The sequence below is a fragment of the Salvelinus namaycush genome, chromosome 9 (assembly GCF_016432855.1).
Source record: "Salvelinus namaycush isolate Seneca chromosome 9, SaNama_1.0, whole genome shotgun sequence".
In the NCBI taxonomy this organism is placed as follows: domain Eukaryota; kingdom Metazoa; phylum Chordata; class Actinopteri; order Salmoniformes; family Salmonidae; genus Salvelinus; species Salvelinus namaycush.
The window spans coordinates 36,624,086-36,632,427 of NC_052315.1; positions in this window are offsets into that span (position 1 = coordinate 36,624,086).

Sequence of the window (8,342 nt, forward strand, 5' to 3'; positions counted from 1 at the left end):
TTTAACTATAACAAACAAAAATTTGACCAACTGGGCAAATGTTTGTATCCCCACAAGGTCAAATTCTATTTCTAGGGAGTTTATGGTTAAGGCGAGTCTTAGTTTTAGGATTATGAACTAGGGTTAGCGTTAGGGTTAGTGTTAGGTTTTTGGGAAAATAGGATTTTGAATGGGACTGAATTGTGTGTCCCCACAAGGTTAGTACTAGACTGTGTGTGTGTGTGTGACAGAGCAAGCTGGCCACAAGATGTCTAAGCAAACAATATTTACAAAATATAAAGTACCAGTCAAAGGTTAGGACACACCTACTCATTGATGGGTTTTTCTTTATTTTTACTATTTTCTACATTGTATAATAATAATGAAGACATCAAAACTATGAAATAACACAAATGGAATCATGTAGTAACCAAAACCATGTTAAACAAATCAAAATATATTTTATGTTTGAAATTGTTCAAAGTTGCTATCCTTTGCATTGATGACAGCTTTGCACACTCACTTCACCCCATTCACAGTGTGTTTGCACAAACACTTGGTGTATGGAGCGAATTCAGTGCCAACAAAAACTTGATTTGAATTTTATAATTTTGAAAGGTATTAGGATATTAAATGTAATATTTTTGAATGATTAATGCACAAATTCAATAATTGAATTAATATATTGAACATTTATGTCATGATTTGAAACTAAATTGAATTGCATTGTTGAATTGAAAATTGAAAATTGCATTGTTTTAAATGTTCATTTCAATGTAATTCAATATTTATAAATTCACTTTGAATATGGTATATATGTTCCTAGTCCGTCATTGAAAATAAGAATTTGTTCTTAACTTTAAAAATAAAAAATATACTGCATTCATTGTCAGTGTATAAAGTTTATAAACCTTAATTTCAAGTTAATCAAAGTTTCATATATTCAACTTCTCAGATGCTTTCAGATTCAGTGCTCTAAGTTCAGATGCAAAACCAGAGACAACATCCCGGTATTTTGCCAGGCAGGAAAGATAGAGTAGAACAGATAGAACCGAACGCTCTCTGTGGTAAACAGAAGCTTCTGGCGGTTTCTGAAGCCAATGTGGCATGTTTAGTTTATTTTCTTGTCATGATTTTGGCTCTAGTGTTTGTACCACTTGGCTATAAGCTATTATGACCCCATTCCTGAAAGCTAAGACTCTCTGGAGCATGGACGATCACAGGCCGCATTAGAAGGGAGTGTCACAAAAGCCGCAATTTGGCCCCCATGAGAATAGTTGAATAGCCCTTCATAGCCCTTCAAAGGATAGTCTTTCCGATCTCTATTTAATCTTTCTCTTGTGACTGACTGGGTTCGAACCAGGTCTCCTGCATGTCACAAGACTTTGTTAGGCCACTTAGATAAAGCCCATAGAGATTAGTTCAGGAAGCGAACACACGTCTTCAAGTCTCTTGCAAGATTCATCAAACCACCTCGGTTACATTTCACCCCTCACGGCACCAATATAACTGACTGGGTTCAAAATCAGGCCTACTGCACAACAACAACACTTTCTGTGGCAAGCAGAAGGACCTGTGCACCCTATTTAATGAGTACAACAGAGGTGGTTATCCATCCATGTGATAAATAGCCTCGTAATTACCAGACTGATTACCGCGCGTAGCGGTAGACTATGTGATGAGCAACCTTGGCTGAGAGATGAAGACATGTTAGTTTGACTGATTGGGTTCTAACCCAGGTCTCCTGTTCCCCAGACAATGCAACTTTTCAGGACTCAGACAAGTTACTCATCACACGAGTGTGGTCACTTGACCTCGTCCTTAGAGATACCCACTGAAGTCACAGGACCAATGCCTAGGCTTTACCCTAACTGAATTAAACTAATGGACAGCAATACTTCTACTGCTATTTTGCTCACATCTACGATACCTGTAGTTATATATTTATACAATACATACATATAACCTCTCAACCTCTCTTTCGTGTTGTCTGAGATTCCCAAAGATTTGAAAGCAGCTGCGGTCATCCCCCTCTTCAAAGGAGGGGACACTCTTGACCCAAACTGCTACAGACCTACAGTGGGGAGAACAAGTATTTGACACACTGCCGATTTTGCAGGTTTTCCTACTTACAAAGCATGTAGAGGTCTGTAATTTTTATCATAGGTACACTTCAACTGTGAGAAACGGAATCTAAAACAAAAATCCAGAAAATCACATTGTATGATTTTTAAGTAATTGGTGAGCAAAAATTTTTCCTAAGGGATGGATCAGCTTAATATTGCGGAAAGAATGTTGCTTCCATCAATGTAATTGTCTTCATCATTTCCAATCCCCCATATATTTTTTTGGTAAATATATATATCCATACACGCATGCATACATATACACATACCGATATAGACATACATACTTTTTTAAAGAATATACCTTTATTATTATTCCCCGCAAACCCTACCACCGATCTCCCAATTGGAGTAAACTAATAAACACTTCGGCTTTTACCTTCAATTTATACATCTTATACACATTTTACAGACACAGTCTACTTTACAATAGTTCTCTCTTGTTTGTTCTTAGTCCTTCCTCTATTTCTGATGTCCATCCAGTTTGATTTCTATTTGTAACGGTGCTATTTCACAAAAGTTCCAAACCTATATACATTTTACAGATCCCGTATGTTTTACATTGTTTATCTTGTTATTAGTCCCACCCTTCAGCTCCATTCAACCCCTCCCATCTATCTCTCAACATCATCCATTTCGGATTTCTATTTGCCATATATTTTTCAACTGTGCTGTGATGCTTCACAAAATAATTGAACCTTTCTATTCTCATAGCTTCTATAGATTGTAAATTAAAATTAAACATATTTGCTAAAATAATTATTATATTATTGATTGATTGACTATGGCTTTTCATATCACCCAGTATTGCTAGCTGTAGCGTTAGTTCTAGGCAAATGTTGCAATTCTTCAGCCATTCCTGGACCTGTGACCAAAAACGAGCTACATATGGACAATACCAAAATAAATGATCTAATGACTCTGCCTCCTCACAGCAGAATCTGCAGAGCTGGGAAGATTGTATCCCCCATATATATAACATTCTATTAGTTGCAAAAATTTTGTATAGTAATTTAAATTTAAAGTTTAAAGTTTTTAATCCGGCGTTATTTTGCGTATCAATTCATAAACCATGTGCCATGGAATGGGTACATCGAAAATCTCTTCCCAACTATTTTGCAATTTATATGGCACAGCTGTCAGTTTTTTGGTCCTTAAATGAAATTGGTATATGTTTTTATTTACCACACTTTTCTTTAACCATTTATGTTCTTAAATACAGAGCCGACATACAAGTTCCTTACTTTTTTCCCCTTGTACTTGCCTCTTCCATTTTTGTGGTAATGCTGCAATTAATTGGTTGTAATTTTGGGTAGAGCAGACATTTCCATATGTCTGTGTTAGCTGCATGTGTGACATAACTCCACCAGTCCTATTTATGATATCATTCACAAAAATTATACATTTTTTTTGTATTATTATTATTTTTTTAATCAATTAGTATATTTGAATTTAACCACAATATTTGTTGTATTATTTGTTCTGTCTTTTCAGGTGGATTAAACTGAAATTGCAACCAACTTTCTAAGGCTTGTTTAAAAAATAAGATATTTTGGAGATGATTTCCTTTTCAAACAACCGAAAGTGAGCAGGTGTAATCTGAATAAAGGGGAAAAGGCCCTTCTTGAACATAGGATGAGACATTCGTACCAATTTACTAAAGAACCAGTTTGGATTTAAGTATAACTTTTGTATGACTGATACCTTTAGTGAGAGGTCTAATGCTTTAATTTTTAATAATTTCTGCCCTCCGAATTCATATTCGTTATATAAATAGGCCCTTTTAATTTTATCTGGCTTGCCGTTCCAAATAAAATTTTATATTTTTTGTTCATATAATTTAAAAAGCAGGTCCATGTCCCATGATATTTGCATTGCTACTAAGTAAACCTCCAATTGGTCCCAACTATTCCACCCGCTAAAAGTCCTCCTCATCCCTCCTCAATGCCCGGCAGACCACCCCGACCCCCTGTATCCCATAGCCCTGAACCGACTGGGATCCATCCTTTGAAAAGAGCACACAGTGCCATTTGCCGAATTGAAGTAGATCAAATGCATTTCCATCACCCTCACCTCGATTTATATTATATATAGATGTGGATCAGCCTCTATTGTCCCTAACATATTTTACAACTTCGCAACAGTTGTGGGATACACACATACACCCACACACACTCAACCCATACCCCCACACAACCATAAGCTCACATTCTCAACAATTGCACCATTCCAGAGCCCAACTCAAGATAGGTCTTGATTTACAAATGCACTTACAGTTGCAGCTGCATGAGAAGGCCTGCAAGACCGCGCAAAAAATGGGCAGAAATTGAGAGATTTTATTTACCATTGTCACATCCTAGATGATGGAGGTCAAATGTACACCTTTTCCCTGAAACACCCACAATACGGTCACCCGTATTGACCATATTCCCAAGCATCTCCATGCAGTCAGACTTTGATTTTGTGCCACCAGGGTCACAATAATATACCCCCTCTATGAATGTCCGAGTGTGACCCCCTCCCCATGGGTTACTGCAGCTAGTGTTGCCAGCACTGCCACTGCCTGGGTGGGGGAACCCCACCGGATCCCCACCGGCTAGGTACAAGGTCGTCAAGGTTCTCATTAGCAGCTTTGAGAATTTCCTTGTATATTATGCTCTCCCTTTAGGGGGCTTTGGCTTTGCAGGACCAACCCTGCCAAGCAGGCTCAGAATCTTGAGGGGACAGTGCTGCTCTTGGTCTCTGACCTAATTTTGGTTGCATACAGACCGCTTACAGCAGGCACATAAAACAGTTAGGGACTTCTCCTTAGTATCTGGGTCATTCAGGTGGGTGTCTAGGGTATAGGGTCATGGACCGTACCATTTAAATAGGATCATAAATAAATAATTAGATATCATTTATTTTAAAAATGTAGTTCCCCATGATAGGACAATAAATAAATAAGACTTATAATTCATTATAAAAGTATATCCATAATCTGAACAACATTGAAAACCCTCTCATACCCCAGCTCACAGCAATACTGTCACGCTCGCTATCCTCAAACTCCCTGTCATAAAACAACCAAGGCACAGCGTGCATGTCGTTCCACATTTTTTAATCGGAGTGAAAAATTTAACCAACAAAACAGACAGGTAAACAGCAAAGAACGTGACGCAACCGAGGTGCACACAAACACACACGGAAAAATAATATTTACCCACACATTAGGTGGGAAAAAAGGCTGCCTAAGTTTGATTCTCAATCAGAGACAACGATAGACAGCTGTCCCTGATTGAGAACTATACCAGGCCAAAACATAGAAATACAGAAACCTAGAAAACAAAACATAGAATGCCCACCCAACATCACACCCTGACCTAACCAAATAGAGAAATAAAACGTCTCTCTAAGGTCAGGGCGTGACAAATACATTGGTTCTGGGATATGCAACTATTTCATTACTCACTCACTCAATTTTCCCAAACATAACAAATAAAATAAAAAATAAACACACACTACTGTATTATTGACTGTATGTTTGTTTTACTCCATGTCTAACTCTGTGTTGTTGTATGTGTCGAACTGCTTTGCTTTATCTTGGCCAGGTCGCAATTGTAAATGAGGACTTGTTCTCAACTTGCCTACCTGGTTAACTTGAGCCTATGGGGGGTGCTATTTCGATCTTGGAAAAATTGGTCCCCAAATTAAACTGCCTCGTACTCAATTCTTGCTCATAAAATATGCATATTATTATTACTATTGGATAGAAAACACTCTCTAGTTTCTAAAACCGTTTGAATTATGTCTCTGAGTGAAACAGAACTCATTCTGCAGCACTTTTCCTGCCAGGGAGTGAGATTTCAGAAATCTCGGCCTCTGTTCCCAGGTCAGTTTATAAGTCCCTGTGAACGCTGTGGGGCTACAAACACTGCATACGCCTTCCTCTAGATGTCAGTAAGTGGTGACAATTTGAATGGAGTCGATTGCGCAATCTGGGACCTTATATTAGACCCTGGAGCGGAAGTACCTTTCTTTTCAGCCGTGCGCTCGACGCAGAGTGGACGTCGGACTGGCCTCCTTCCAAGCTTTGGTTTAGCCAGTTCTATATCCCCGGTCATGTTTTTATTCGTTATAGGTGTTAAAGACATCATAAGGTAGTTAATTTAAACCGACTTATAGCAATTTATATCAGTTTATTGCGATTTTCTGGCATTTCTTTGTGACGCACTTTCAAGAGTTGGACACTTTTCCGGTACATGCCGAACGTTAGTGGCCATTTCGACAGGACAAGAGGACATCTTTCGACCAAAAGACGATGGTTCTGGAGAAAGGACACCTTGCCCAAGATTCTGATGGAAGCTCAGCTATAGACCTGAGCCAACTCCCGGTGCTTACGAGCGTGGTACTGGTCGGGCACCGTGTTATGCGGTAAAGCGCACGGTGTCTCCAGTTCGATCTCATAGCCCGGTGCGCTATATGCCAGCTCTCCGCAAGTGCCACGCTAGAGTGGGCATCCAGCCAGGGCAGATTGTGGGAGCTCAGCGCGCTTGGTCTCCGGTGCGCCGTTTTGGCCCAGGGTATCCTGCGCCGGCTCTGCGCACTGTGTCTCCAGTGCGCTGTGACAGCCCGGTTCGTCCTATGCCTGCACTCCGCCCATGCCGGCCTAAAGTGGGCATTCAGCCAAGAGGAGAGGTGCAAGTGGTAAGCACTGATCCAAAATTAAGGAACGCTTTGACTATGTACAGGCTTTTCTTTTTTTTTTCACTTTCCTTTTTTATCTATTTCACTTGCTTTGGCAATGTAGACATATGTTTCCCATGACAATAAAGCCTATTAAATTGAATTGAGAGAGAGAATCTTAGAATTAATCTGAGACCCCTTTATAACATGTGAGTTTGGATTAAAAATCTGAGTTGTTGACCAATGGCATTACTGCTAAGTTAACCTCCAATCAGACATCAGACCTAAAGGATTTTAATGACAACGGCACCTTTACTTCTAAGAGGTGTGACAGAATGGGGGATAGAAAGAACACAGAGAAGAATAAATTCCTGAGAAGACAATCAAGCTTTTGCATAGTGTAAAGAGTCACTTTGCAGGCTGGGCAGCCCTACACCCAATGCTAATCAGGCTAGGGTCTATTTTTCTCCACTTCCTGTCTGACTGACATGCCCAAAGTAAACTGCCTGTTACTCAGGCTCAGAAGCCAGGATATGCATATAATTGGTACCATTGGATAGAAAACACTTTGAAGTGTGTGGAAATGTTAAATTCCTATGGCTTCCTCTAGATGTCAACAGTCTTTGTTCAATGTTTCAGGCTTGTTTCTTCCCAAACGAGGAAGAATTTTGAGTTTTGGTACTGGGAGTCAGAGTTGGAAATCAGTCTGTGCGCGCGCAACGAAGAGGATGCGCACCTGCTTATTTTGCTATTCTATTGAACACACTTCTTTCCGTATGAAATATTATACTTTAATTTCATTTTAGGGTACCTGAGGATTAAATAGAAACATATTTGTCTTGTTTTAACATGCTCAACAATGCTCAACAATTAATCCATGCATTGATTTCTGACTTTGGTTTAATTCAGCAACACTGGCGATGTCTTTGGGCATGGGGTGAGTGTTGTTCAATGATAGGCAGGATAGACAGGTATAGCTATGTACACTCTTAGGAAAAAAGGTTCCAAAAGGCTTATGTGGCTGTCCCCATAGGGGGACCCTGTTTAGTTCCAGTGCCTTCGTAAAGTGTTCAGATCCATAGATTTCTTCCACATTTTGTTGTACAGACTTATTCTAAAATTGATTAAATCGTTTTTTTCCCCCTCATCAATCTTCACACAGTAACCAATAATGACAAAGCAAAAAAAGGTTTAAAAAATTGAAATATCACATGTACATAAGTATTGAGAACCTTTACTCATTACTTTGTTGAAGCACATTTGGCAGGGATTACAGCCTTGAGTCTTCCTGGGTATGACGCTACAAGCTTGGCACACCTGTATTTGGAGAGTTTCTCCCATCCTTCTTATATTTTCAGTTCTCTTCAGAGATGTTCCATCTGGTTCAAGTGAATCTTTGACCCAGTGTGAGGTCCTGAGTGCTCTTGAGCAGGTTTTCATCAAGGATCTCTCGGAACTTTGCTCTGTTCATCTTTGCCTCATTCCTGACTAGTCTCCCAGTCCCTGACACTGAAAAACATCCCCATAGCATGATTCTGCCACCACCATCCTTCACCGTAAGGATGGTAACAG